We start from the raw sequence: 14,381 nt of genomic DNA, 5'->3' as shown, positions 1-14,381 counted from the left end.
CGTCAAGAACAAGGTTGTTGTCTGGCACCATTCAATCAAACAATCAATCTCCCTCCTATATTCTCTCATCATTATCCGTAATTCATCCAACAATGGTGGTGTCGTTGGTGAATTTGAAGATGGAGTTGAAACTGTGCCTGGCTACACAGCATAGTGAGTATAAGGCTGAGCACGCAGCCTTATTCGATCCACCGAGTCAGTGTCGAGCATGACTAGCTAATTAACCTACAAACCTGTACGTCTTTGGAATGTGGGAGGAAACCGGAGCACCCGGACAAAACCCATGCAGGTCACAAGGAGAATGTATAAAACACGGTACAGACAGCACCTGTAGTCAGGAAATCAACCATGTTATATCAAATGTGCAGGGAGCTGTTGTCAACTGCATTTGGTGTCAACCGCTTTTAACATCCTTCAAACAAATGCAGTTGACAGCAGCTCTCTGCACATTTGGAATAATATGGTTGATATTTAAAAATAACGGATTGAATTTAATAAATAGCACGGTGGCGCATTTGATTAATTGACCTCGGCAAATTGCCTTCTCGAGTTCAGGGAGTAGATGTGAAAGTGGGATAACATAGAACTAGTGTGAATGGGTGATCAATAGTTGGCGGAAACTCAGTGGGCCAAATGTCCTGTTTCCATGCTGCATCTTTCAATCAATTGTTAATCTGGACCATAAATCAAAATGTGAGATTATATTAACGGATGTATTGAAATTTTACGATCACTGACAAAATCAGAATGAACAGCGTTTTGGGCGGCACAGTGGCACAGCGGTAGAGTTGCTGCCTTACAGATTAGAGACCCAGGTTCGATCCTGACTACAGGTGCTGTCTATACGGAATTTGTACATTCTTCCCGTGACCGCGTGGGTTTTCTCCAGGTGCTCCGGTTTCCTCCCACACTACAAAGACGTACATGTTTGTAGGTTAATTGGCTTCAGTACGAATTGTAAATTGTCCCTAGGACAATTGTAGATTGAGTAGGGTTGTGTTAGTGGTCGGGGATCACTGGTCGGTGCGGACTCGATGGACCGAAGGGCCTGTTTCCACAATGTATCTCTAAACTAGAAACTAAACTAGCATTCTAGTCTGCTGGATTCAAGACTGCTCCTCTAACATATTATGGAGGTATGGGGAAACCACGTGTAAAATGTACATTTTAATCCAGATTTGTGAAGGCGCAGTTTGTTCCATTGGTCATGAATCCGGAATCAAACGCCCGCGGCACCGATTGGCTCTGTTCCGCCCGGACCGGTGGGGGGGTTGGTTTCCGGTGGTGTGCCGGAAGTGGCGGAAAACAACAACGGTCAACGGCGCGAGTGGCTGCCGATTGTTGGAGCGCCGGAGCCGCCGCCGCCACGACCGTGGACTGGAGCCACAAGTACAGGCCGGAGCCGCAGGCCGGAGCTGCAGGAGGATGCCCCGCAGGAAGGTGGGCGTCTCGCCGCGCAGCGCAGTGTCGCGGCCGGCCGCCGCGCCCGCACCCGCGTCCTACCCACGGGTTTCCCCCGCTCGCGGCGGGTTCCCCTCCAGCCCCCTTCTCTCCTCTCCTCACCCGCCCACCGCGGGGTCGGGGCCGCTCACACCCCGCGCCCTTCCTTGCCGCCGCCATTCGCCCGCCGGCCGGCGGAGAGAGAGAGGCAGGGTCCGCCGCATTCCTCTTGGCCCACGGAAAGCTCCAGAAGCCGCTGCGCTGAGCGCGGGGCCCAGCAACGCACCGGACCCGCCCCCTTCCGCCCCAGCCCCGCTGCCATTGGCAGAGCGTTCGTCACTCAGCACCGGTTCCGGCCCCAACGCTTCTCCCATTGGCTGATCAGCAATGTGTCCCGCCCCCACCCGTCGCCCGCTGCTCCGACTGGTGGAGGAGCCGTCGCTCCCCGCCGAGCCCGTTCCTGATTGGCTGCAGCGGGAGCGGAGGCGTAAACCCCACCCTCGCAGCCTGTCCGCTGCTCCTATTGGCTGCGCGCCTCTCACTCAGCCCGTTACCCGCCCAGCCCATTGGTTGCTGGCGAGGGCGTTGCTTGTTCTGCCCTCGGGCTTTGCAGGAGAATGGACGCGGTCTGTGCAAAATAACACAGTGGCAGCTGCTCATGGTGGGGGCCGGGGCCAAGCCTTGTAGTGCAAAGCAAATGCCATTACATTATTATTGCATGCAGCTGACTTGTAACTACATTTGTTGCATGTATTAGACTTTAAACTAATAACCTTGGAACAAAGCTGTCATTGCTAGATCAATGTTTCCGGTAATGATTTACAATTTTAAATTTGGTTCCTACTTTCGAATCATTTTCTTGTATCTGATGCCTTGAACCTTTTTTTAATGTTGCAATTCAGTTTCGAGTTGATAAAAAAAACCACAGAGTACTGCAGGAACTCAGCGGGTCAGGCAGCATCTGTAGATGTAGTTGTGAAATCTTCTTCAGTCCGAAGAAGAATCTTGACCAGAAACGTCGCCTGTCCATTCCTGACCGGCTGAGTTCCACCAGCAATCCGTGTTTTACTCAAGATTCAAGCATCTGTAGTTCCTCGTGTCTCTCAAGTTGATAAAGCTCTTTTTGTGACGATGAACTTTTGATGTGATTTACTTGTACTGTTGATCCATGTGTATAGTTAGTTCATTACAGTTGCGGGCAGCCGACCAGTAAACATGCGCCTGCCTGATTACCTTCAGTTTTTTGGAGTAACATACTTTTACATATTTAGGCATCATTGAAAGCACTAAGTTTAAAGCCCTTTGACGTTTTGTACACTTGTGTAAACAGCAGTAATTTGTATAAACAGTGTAGTAAATGTTTCCATTCCTCATACACCCAGTTTCATTTAAAATATAATGCATGAAACAAGTAAATACCTTGCAAACACTGCACTTCCAGCATTTTCTGCTTGCTTCTTATCTCCGGTGTCAACTGTATTTTGTTGTTTGTCCTTAAAGTGCCTTCTTGTGGTTGATGATAAGCAGGCTCCGTATTTGCAATTAAAGTTATATTTCCAACACAAAAAATGGAAATGTCATTTAAGACGTGGTGTTTGTTCTTGGCATCATGTTCGGCACAGATATTGTAGGCTGAAGGACTGTACTGTTCTATGTTTTTAAAAAGACTTACATTTAAGCAGCAGTTTTCAGATGTGCCAAGATTATTTGTACGTAATTAAACATTTGTGAAATGCAATCTCTATTGTACTCAAAGGAGCAGTATAGCTAGTTTATGCATAGTCAGCTCTCACAGACAGAAAGTATAGAAATGAGGAAATCTGTCAATGGTGAGATTGATTAAGAAGTAAATATTGGTTGGAATATCAGCGTTCATCGTTTTGAAAGATATCATGAACTCTTGCAACTAGTAGAGAAACAAAAGATGCTACATTTTACCTTCTCCCTAAAATCCACAAACAGAACTGTCCATTGTTTCTGCCTGTTTATGTCCCACCAAATTAGTTTCCACCTACCTCGACTCCATGCTACCCCCCCCTGGTCCAATCCCTCCCTACCTATGTCTAAAACACCTCACATGCTCTCCGTCTCCTCAATAACTTCCGGTTTCCAGGCCCCCATTCCCTCGTCTTTACTATGGATGTCCAGTCACTCTACACCTCCACCCCCCACCGGGATGGTCTTGTAGCCCTCCATTTCTTCCTCGATCGCAGAACCGGCCAATCTCCATCTCTCAATACTCTTCTCCGCCTAGCAGAGCTGGTTCTTACCCTCAACAACTTCTTCTTTGACTCCTCCCACTTCTTCCAAATCCGAAGCGTAGCTATTGGCACTCGCATGGGCCCCAGCTACGCCTGCCTCTTTATAGAGTACGTCAAACAATCCCTGTTCCAGGCGTACACTGGCCCCATCACCGAACTCTACCTCCGTTACATTGACAACTGCATTGGTGCTACCTCTTGTACCCATGCAGAACTCACTGACTTCATAAATTTCACCACTAATTTCCATCCTGCTCTTAAATATACTTGGACCATCTCCGACATCTCCCTACTGTTTCTGGATCTCACCATCTCCATCACAGGAGACAGACTCGTGACCGACGTCTACTACAAACCTACAGACTCCCATAGCTACCTTGACTACACTTCTTCCCGCCCTGTTTCCTGTAAAAACTCTATCCCCTCCTCCCAATTCCTCCGTCTATGCCGCATCCGCGGTGGCGCAGCGGTAGAGTTGCTGCCTTACAGCGAATGCAGCGCCGGAGACTCAGGTTCGATCCTGACTACGGGCGCCATCTGTACGGAGTTTGTATGTTCTCCCCGTGACCTGCGTGAGTTTTCTCCGAGAACTTCGGTTTCATCCCACATTCCAAAGACGTACAGGTTTGTAGGTTAATTGACTGGGTAAATGTAAAAATTGTCCCTAGTGTGTGTAGGATAGTGTTAATGTGCGGGAATCGCTGGGCGGCACGGACGCGGTGGGCCAAAGGGCCTGTTTCCGCGCTGTATCTCTAAATCTAAAATCTGCGCCCAGGATGAGGTGTTTCATACTATGGCATCAGAGGTGTCTTCATTCTTCAGGAAACGGGGGTTCCCCTCTTCCATTATAGATGAGGCTCTCACTAGGGTCTCCTCTATAACCCAGCAGTTCCGCTCTTGCTCCCCTTCTCCCCATTCGTAACAAGGATAGAGTCCCCCTTGTCCTCACCTTCCACCCCATCAGCCGTCGCATACAACAAATTATCCAACATTTCCGTCGCCTCCAACTTGATCCCACTATTGGCCACATCTTCCCATCTCCACCCCTTTCTGCTTTCCGCAGAGACCATTCCCTCTGTAACTCCCTGGTCCACTTGTCCATTCCCACCCAAACCACCCCCTCCCCAGGTACATTCCCCTGCAACCGCAGGAGATGCACCACCTGACCCTTTACCTCCCCACTCAACTCCATCCAAGGACCTAAACAGTCATTCCAGGTGAGACAGAGGTTCACCTGCACCTCTTCCAACGTCATCTATTTTATCCGCTGTTCCAGATGTCCACTTCTCTACTTCGGCGAGACCAAGCGCAGGCTCGGCAATCATTTCGCTCAACACCTCCGCTCAGTCCTCCTTAACCAACCTGATCTCCCGGTGGCTCAGCACTTCAACCTCCCCTCCCATTCCCAATCTGATCTTTCTGTCCTGGGCCTCCTCCATTGTCATAGTGAGGTCCAGTGCAAATTGGAGGAACAGCATCTCATATTTTGCTTGGGTAGTTTACACCCCAGCGGTCTGAACATTGACTTCTCTAACTTCAGATAGTTCCTCTGTCCCTCTCTTTCCCCTCTCCTTCCCAGTTCTCCCACTAGCCTTCCTGTCTCCTACTACATCCTATCTTTGTCCCGCCCCCTCCCCTGACATCAGTCTGAAGAAGGGTCTCGACCCAAAACGTCATTCATTCCTTCTCTCCAGAGATGCTGCCTGACCCGCTGAGTTACTCCCGCATTTTGGGCCTACCTACATGAAAGAATGCACCTCCAACAATGCAACACATTCCTATTACCGCTCTGTATTTATGGTGTTCAGTTTACGCATTTTGTACTGAGTTACGCTGCAATGGTTTTCATAAAGACGTTCTTCTCTTTGACAAGTGTGGACTGAAAACTACCTTACCTGCTGAATAAAAGCTGGTGACAATCTTCTTCGAGGTTAAGATTGCTGCAAGATCTATCAGCTCTGGCAGATTCAATAACCTGAAAGATATGTTGGTGTAAAGGTCAGTTCTGAGGAGTAAACCGCACTGTACAGTACCTATCTCGTAGGTTTGTGTTCTTAGGGAGTCCCTCGGGTAGAAGATGACTTGATTCCACTATGCGTCCCACGTTCCAGGAATGTTATGGGTACCTGGTAGATTCTGTTGTGGTTGGCACATGTGTGTTGTTTGAATTGTCAGTCACTCATTAAACTTTTTGCCTGGTCTCCAGGTGTTTCAGTGAGAGAGGTTTGAGCTGTCTCATATCTTCTTGACATTGTTTTCTGCCCATTTTATTTGAACTGTAGTTTAGTTTAGCTTGAGCAGCCAAGGATCAATTATTTTCTTGCATCACCCAAAGTTGTTAGTTTTGTGTAAGGAAATGTTGAAGATGTCACTTGAAGTATTTTCTCTAATCTGCTGGTAATCGCCTATCGTGTTGGAGCTCGGAGTGGAGAAGTTGTTTTGGCATTCTGATGTGTTCCTTTGCATTTATCCTATCTGATAGATGTGGTTTTTCATTGGAGCTGGTTGAGTTTGATTAGTACCTCTGTTACCATGGATGGAGAAGACCCTGACATTGGGTGGCCTATCCTGCTAGTGGCCTTGTAAGATTTTGCAGAGGCATTGTTCACAGTGCGTTGATGACAATTCATGTTACTTGTACATCAACGGACAGTGGCAGTAGATTAGTGAAGCACTTTCGTTTTACAGATGTTTAGTATGCTTTGAAGAAAGAAATGGCAATGATTTAATTGAATTGTTGTAAATATATCACCAAAACCACTTTATTTCACTTTCCGGGCACCAGCTTCATGGTCCTGCAGGTCAGGGCTTTCAACAATACGTCCAAATACTTTAAACTTTAGAGTTACAGCGGGGAAAAGGCCCTCAACGATCACCCTGTACCCTAGGACTATCCAACACACCAAGGACAATTTACAGAAGCCAATTACTACAAACCTGCATGTCTTTGGGATTTGGGAGGAAACCAGACCAACTGGAAAAAACCCACGTAGTCACAGGGAAAACATACAAACTGTACATTGCCACTGTGTCGCTCGACTGTTTAAAAAGGATGAGAGTTTCTATTTCTACCAGTCTCACAGGCAGTGTTTCGAGACCCGCACCATATTCTGGATGGAAAACGACTACCATTGGTATCAGTTTGGACTTTAGCCTCTGTGCATATATTTCGTCCATACATCTTTGCTTGGTTCTGGTTTTGGAGACTTTATGAATATGGGTATTCTTGGAGTGAGATGGTCACAGTTGTCATCGCAGCAATGCTTCTTGGAAGTAATACCACAAGCCAAAGATTTCTTGGTGTTATTTGTTTCGAATAAAGCTAAAATCAAATGTTATATCCAAGCCTGTGGAGTCGGTATTTTGGTCTGTAAAAGGTTGTGCATATTGTTGCAGCATCAATCCACGAGGCTGTGTTTGTTGAATGACATGGGTATTTACTTCAAGAGACTGGTAATGGCGCATATTAACTCCAGCAGCCAGCCTTGTTCCACTGCAATTTGCTTACTGTCGCAACAGGTCCACAACTGACGCCATCTTCCTGGCGTTAAACTCATCTCTCGAACTCCTAGACAACAAGGATTCCTATTTATCTACTATAATCACCATAATCACATCCAAACTCATCTCTCAACTCTTCGACCCAAGAATCAGTTCTCCCACTGCCATGGGATCCTCTATTTTCGGACCCACAGCCCACAGTCAGTAGGGTAGGTGACAACACCTCCACAATAATTCTCAAGGAGGTCCTGCAAGGATGTGTTCTCAGTCCTTTACTATGCTCTTTATGTATACACAACTGTACTGCTAAATTCAGTTCTAATTCCATCTACAAGTTTGCAGATGACACCACTATGGTGGGCCGAATCACGAACAATGACGAGACCGAGAACAAAATGGAAAACTTAAAGAGTCTTGGTATCTGGGCAATAACCTCTCCCTCAATGTTAGTCAGATGAAGGAGCTGGTAATTGATTTCATAAAGCATGGTGGAGTACATGCCCCAATCAGCATCAATGGTGCGGAAGTACATCAATGGTCCAAAGACGTACAGGTATGTAGGTTAATTGACTGGGTAAATGTAAAAATTGTCCCTAGTGTGTGTAGGATAGTGTTAGTGTGTGGGGATCACTGGGCCGTGCGGACTTGGTGGGCCGAAAAGGCCTGTTTCCGCGCTGTATCTGAAATATGAAAATATAATAATAATATAATAAGTGGAAATAGTTGAGTGCTTCAAGTTCCTTGCAGTTAATGTTACCAAGGATCTGTCATGAACCAACCACATTGATATGATAGCTGAGATGGCACACCAGCACCTCTACTTTCTGATGAGATTGAGGAAATTTGGTATATCTCTAGTGACTTACAAACTGCTGCAGATGCACATAGAAAGCTTACTGTTGGATTGCATCACAGCTTAGTTTTGGAACAGCTGTGTCCGAGTTGTAGATGTAGCTTGGTCCATCACACAGACCAAATGTCCCACCATCAACTCCATCTACACGTCAAGCTGCCTCAGAAAAGCAGCCAACATAATCAAAGTCCCACCCCGGTCATTTTTCCTTCACCCTACTCCCAACAGCCAAACCTACAGAAGCTTAAAGCATGCACCACTAGGCTCCAGAACAGCTTCTTCCCCTCTGTTATCTGAACGGTCCTTCCATAAGCTAGGGTATTGTCTGATTCACCACTACCCCTTGTGAACATTGGACTTTGTCCAACGTTACGATACTGAAAACTATATTCTTCCCCTTTGCTCTGTCTATAATGCACAGCTTTGACTTAATTGTATTTGTGTATGGTACATCTGATCTGTTTCGATAACATGCAAAACTTCAGTGCACATGGCAGTAATGTACCTAAACCTAATCTTTGTGAGAAGAGTATGGTCACTACGTGATGTGATATTTCTCACGCCAAAGTTCCCAATGGCCCGGACCAAAACTAGAAGATGTTGCAAAGAACAGAAATATTTTTAACTGACACAGATCCAGAGGTTTACGTAACCCTTAAAAGTCAGAGGGGATGTATTTCTGAAAGACTCTGTGACAAAATTAGTGCAGTGATACCATCCTGAGTTATAAGAGGATACTATTATAGCCAGGAACAGAATTTATTTTTCTTTCGTAGAATCTCTGTATACTCTCAAACTATGTAATTTATGTGTTTGCCAGACTTTGGACTGATCAAAACAAAACGGGCGTAACTGTGGCGTAGCGGTAGGGCTACTGCCTTACAGTTCCAGAGACCCAGGTTCGATCCTGACTATGGGGTGCTGTCTGTACGGAGTTTGTATGTTCGCCCCGTGTCCTGCATGGGTTTTCTCCGAGATCTTCGGTTTCCTCTCGCACTCCACAGACGTACAGGTTTGTAGGTTAATTGGCTTGGTGTAAATGTAAAATTGTCCCTAGTGTGTGCAGGGTAGTGTTAATGTGCGGGGATTACTGGTCGGTGCGGAATCAGTGGGCCGAAGGGCCTGTTTCCGCGCTGTATCTCTAAACTAAACTAAAACAAAATGATAAGCTGATAGCTACCCGTATTGCCAGATTTCAGAGGTTAGCAGTAGGTAACCAGTCACCATCCTGAAATTAGGCTTCTGCTCCTTGCTTGGCAAAATCACCCTAAGCCCAATGCCACAATTCACTATCAGTCGTCATTCTCCTTGTACCCTCTCTTGCCCTGGTGTGTTTTACTACTAAGTTTTACGGAAAAAATACCTAGCCTACCAGCGTCTCCTTATAATTCAGACCAACCTTCCAGACCCGGAAACATCCTTGTAAATCTTGTTAGCATCTTTTCCAGTTTAATGACATCTTTCCTATGCAGAGTGATCAGAACTGTACATAGCACTCTAAATGTGGTCTTCCCAACATCTTGAATAGCCATAATGTGCTAACATTTGTACTCAATACCCTGACCGATGAAGGCAAGCTTGCCAAATACCTTCTTCACCACTCTGTCTACCTGTATCGCCACGTCCATGGAACTATGTGCCTGCATCCTCGATCTCTGTTTTACAATATCTAGTGCTCTGGGAATAACTATTGAAAAGAAAATCAGCTGGAGCAGCCACACAAATCTTGTTGCTGTGAGAGAGAGGGGATATCCTGGTGAGAGACTGGATATTCTACAATGAATGACATGCCTTGAGCTCTTTCACCATGTACAATACCCCAATCCACAACACGCTTGATGGAATACTCTCCGTATGTGTGGATGAGTGCAGCATTAATAACTGTCAAAAAGCTTAATGACATTGTGGAGAAAACAGCCTGTTTGATTTGCACTTAACCTTAACCATTTATTCGTTCTAGTTCTGTTTAGTGGCATCTTTCTGAATTATCTAAAAATGTTATTCTGTTCTTCAAGAGGGAGCAAGGCTGAATTCACTGGTTGGTAAGATTTTAGAGTCCATTATTTCCAAATACTTAAAAGCACATGATAAAATAGGCCAAAATCAACATGGTTTTGTGAAGGGGAGATCTTGCATGACAAATCTGTTAGAATATTTGAGGACGTAAATAATAAGATAGACAAAGGAGAGTCAATGGATGTTGTTTACCTGGATTTTCGGAAGGCCTTTGATAAGGTGGCTAAACAAGATGAGAGGCCATAGTATTAGAGGGAAGATACTTGCATGGATAGAAGGTTGGCTGAATGGCAGAGGCAATGAGTGGGAATAAAGGCGATTTTTTTTCTGGTTGGCTGCCACTGACTAGTAGTGTTCCGCAGTGGTCAATGTTGGGACCGCTAATTTTCATGAATGCTGGGGTTCAAGAATAATAATAATAATAATAATAAATTTTATTTGTCATATGTAGGTTGGCACAGGGTCAACGGTACAATGAAATGTATTTGACAAGACAACGGGTCACCTCAGCAGTAATATTCCAAGGATAAATAAGATTACAAAAATGACATTAGTAAGGTAAAAAGACAATATTAAAAATAGGTAAAAAGACAATTAAAAAAAAATTAACTTATATGATTTGAAATGTGTTTATGAGTTCAGAAGCCTGATGGCCCGATGGTAGAAACTGTTCTTAAGTCTGGTGGTACGCACAGCCATACTCCTGTATCGTTTGCCTGACGGTAACAAGGAGAACAGCCTGGGTGGCTGTGGTCCTTGATGATGCTGCGTGCCTTCCGCAGGCACCGCCGGTGGAAAATGTCCTGAATGGCCGGGAGACAGTTGCCAGTGATGTGCTGTGCCGTCTTCACCACTCTCTGTAGTGATATGTGGCTGTGGGCAGAACAGTTCCCGTACCAGACTGTAATGCAGCCCGTCAGCAGGCTCTCGATGGTGCATCTGTAGAAGTTTGTGAGGATGCTGGCGTTCATGCCAAACTTCCTCAGTCTTCTCAGGAAAAAGAGCCGCTGGTGGGCCTTCTTTGTTATTGTGTCCGTGTGCAGTGTCCAGGAAAGGTCCTCAGTGATGTGCACACCGAGGAACTTAAAGCTGCTGACCCTTTTAACCTCAGCATCACCGATGTGGATGGGGAGGTGTCCACTCTTCTGCTGTGGACTAAAGAGATAGTCCACGATCATCTTTTTAGTTTTGCTGACATTGAGAGAGAGGTTATTTTTCTGGCACCAGCTGTTTTGTGCCTTTACCTCCTCTCTGTAGGCCGTTTCATTGTTGTCTGTGATGAGGCCCAAGATGGTCATGTCGTCAGCAAACTTTAGGATGCTGTTTGAGCTGTGCTTAGCAGTACAGTCGTGCGTGAACAGGGAGTACAGGAGAGGACTGAGCACACAGCCCTGTGGTGTGCCTGTGTTGAGGATCAGTGAGGAAGAGGTGTGGCTGCCAATTCTCACCACCTGGGGCCTGCCCCTCAGGAAATCGAATATCCATCCGCAGATGGAGGTCTTCAGTCCAAGATCAAGGAGCTTGGGGACGAGTTTTGAGGGAATAATAGTGTTGAATGCCTAGCTGTAGTCAATAAAGAGCATTCTCACATATGTATTTCCTTTGTCCAGGTGGGTGAGCGCAGTATGTATTGCCATGGCGATGGCATCGTCCGTGGCCTTGTTTGGTCCATATGCAAACTGAAGAGGGTCCAAGGTGTCAGGGAGAGAGGAGCAGATGTGAGTTTTGACTAGTCGCTCGAAGCATTTCATGATGACTGATGACAGTGCGACAGGACGGTAGTCATTTAAACAGGAGGTTACTGGTTTCTTTGGAACAGGAACGATGATGGATGCTTTGAAGGAGATGGGAACCACAGACTGACTCAGAGAGAGGTTGAAGATGTTGGTGAACACCTCTGCCAGTTGATCAGCACACGCACTGAGGGCCCGCCCTGGAATACCATCTGGCCCTGGAGCTTTGCGGTCGTTGACCTTTTTGAAGGACCGCCTCACGTCTGCCGTTTGTAAGGACAGTGTGGTAGTCCCCCTGCACACCTGTGGATTCGGGGTGGGCGCTGTGTTGTCTGCATCGAACCGGGCGTAAAAGGTGTTAAGCTCGTCTGAGAGCGATGCGGTCGGCTGAACAGTGCTCCTGTTTTTCCCTTTGTAGTCTGTGACGCAGTGTAATCCACTCCACATGCGTCTGGAGTCCGAGCTGTAGTAGTTAGATTCCACTTTGTTTCTGTAGTCTCTCTTGGCTTTCCTGATGGACTTCCGGAGGTCATATCTGGCTACCTTGTAGGTGTTGAGATCGCCTGAGTTGAAGGCAGTTGTCCGTGCTTTAAGTTTAGCATGGATTTCCCGTCCGACCCAGGGTTTCTGATTTGGGTGTGCAGATGGTGGCTTTTGGAACCACATCATCGATGACAGCTCACCTGCACTTCCTTGAGGGCAATTGGAGATGGGTAGTAAATTCGAAACTCGACAGCATGCCCATATTCTGCTTTCTTTTAATATGTAGCTAGATGTTGGTGTTTGAGGTAAACTGTATCACAATATCTTTAACAGACTGTGGTGTTCAATTTAGAAACATAGACATAGAAAATAGGTGCAGGAGTAGGCCATTCAGTCCTTCGAGCCAGCACCGCCATTCAATATGATCATGGCTGATCATCCAAAATCAGTACCCCGATTCTCCCCATATCCCTTGATTCCGTTAGCCCTAAAAGTGATATCTAACTCTCTTGAATACATCCAGTGAATTGGTCTTCTGTGGCAGAGAATCCCACACATTCACAACTGGGTGAAAACGTTTTTCCTCATCCCAGTCCTAAATGGCCTATCCTGCATTCTTAAACTGTGACCCCTGGTTCTGGATTCCCCCAACATTGGGAAATCTTTTCCTGCATCTAACCTGTCCAATCCCATAAGAACTAAGGACTTAACAACTAATTTGAGGATTACAAACATTATTACAGACCTCTTTACAATGGATTTCGGTTATAGGGGGGCTGTCTCTTTAAGGACACAGGCTGCTAGTTACACAGCGAAGGTCATTGATATTGACAAGCATTGAAATTGACAATCAATTGCTTCAAGGACACTGAACTCTTAAATAATGTAACGGTGTTTAGTATTTTAGTTTGCAGGAACAAAAATACATGTTTAACTGTTAAAAAGAACTTTGTACACTCGGCAGGTTAGGCAGATTAGTGTCTTCGGAAGGAGAAATAGAGTTAGCATTTAAGGTTGATATCCTTTCACCCTGAACTCCGGGCGGGCAGTTTGTTGTGAGAGTCTCAGTTAGAGAGGGACAGGGTTTCCTCACTACCCTGCCATCCCAACACCCCAGTCAGGAGGTCTCAATCTATTGCTCTGAATACGGGAATCAGCAGCAGGGACAGCAGTTATACTGTTCCCCAGGTGTGTGGACAAGATGTTACCAGGCGATCTTCTTGGGCTGTTGCGTTCCGTGTGGTCAGGGAGGTCCCACTGGGCTCTCAGTGCCAGTGCTCCAGGATTCTGACCTCGCGCCTGGGCAGTGATGTCAATGGAGGAAAACCCCTTACTCCATTATAGTGGACCATTGGCAATAATGGACACCATTCCTCTCTTCCCCCCACACACACACACGCACGCACGCACGCACGCGCACACACACACACACACACACACACACACACTAATACAAGGGCTTACTGGAGTTATTATAAAGTTATATTCCTTTCAACTAGTTCTATCCTTTTTACATAGTAATAAACTGAAGTCAGTTGATGATTCAGTTGTGGAACATGCATGGTAATCCTTGGTGAATTTAGGCGGCAAGTAAGCCTGTTCAACATGCTCTGCCGTGTTCATCACTTATCAGCACAGTTGCTGTTTTACATGCTTAGTAGTTTTGCAGTAGTCCCTGGTATTTTATGTTCAGAATTATCCCTCTTTGTTCAGTGCAATCATTTCTATGTGGATTACTCAATGACTTGTTGCTTTTGCCTTCCCCTTTTAATTCTGAAGGACGGAATAATTAAAAATGTTGCCAACCTCTTCATGTTTTGCACCTTTTTATTTTTTTATGTTTGTAAGTACAAACATGAGTTTGTACGTTTCATTATTCATCTGAGATTGCCCTTTCACCATTTGATTGTTAAAACTATTTTTCCTGGTTGCTTTTCTTCTGGGTTTTTGTTAATCAAGGCATGCTGATCTTAGACATATATTCTGGATGCTCTTGATTATGTGCTTAATAATCCCATGAAGAAGAATGTCAATATGTTTCAAGAAAACCTTTCTTTATAATTTATTGGAACCTTTTCCTCATCTTAACATCGC

At 45.7% G+C, this 14,381-nt stretch overlaps 1 protein-coding gene and 1 long non-coding RNA gene across 2 annotated transcripts in view; both read left to right on the top strand.

Moving 5' to 3' along the window:
• Window positions 1-1,291: 1,291 nt before the first annotated feature.
• Window positions 1,292-14,381, top strand: part of kat7b (K(lysine) acetyltransferase 7b) — a 70,994-nt gene continuing 57,904 nt past the window's right edge. The window contains exon 1 of the mRNA XM_078424506.1: window positions 1,292-1,440. The gene's annotated coding sequence lies outside the window, so the exon portion shown is untranslated. The remainder of the gene's footprint in view (window positions 1,441-14,381) is intronic.
• On the top strand, window positions 2,059-13,734 carry LOC144607659 (uncharacterized). Its single transcript, XR_013549121.1, has 2 exons — window positions 2,059-2,251; window positions 11,682-13,734. It is a non-coding gene; the product is annotated as an uncharacterized LOC144607659 (long non-coding RNA).

This window comes from Rhinoraja longicauda, chromosome 29 (genome assembly GCF_053455715.1).
Source record: "Rhinoraja longicauda isolate Sanriku21f chromosome 29, sRhiLon1.1, whole genome shotgun sequence".
NCBI classification, from domain to species: Eukaryota; Metazoa; Chordata; class Chondrichthyes; order Rajiformes; family Arhynchobatidae; genus Rhinoraja; species Rhinoraja longicauda.
The sequence above is the reverse complement of the archived record's forward strand: the minus strand, read 5'-3'. Positions and strand labels throughout refer to the sequence as shown.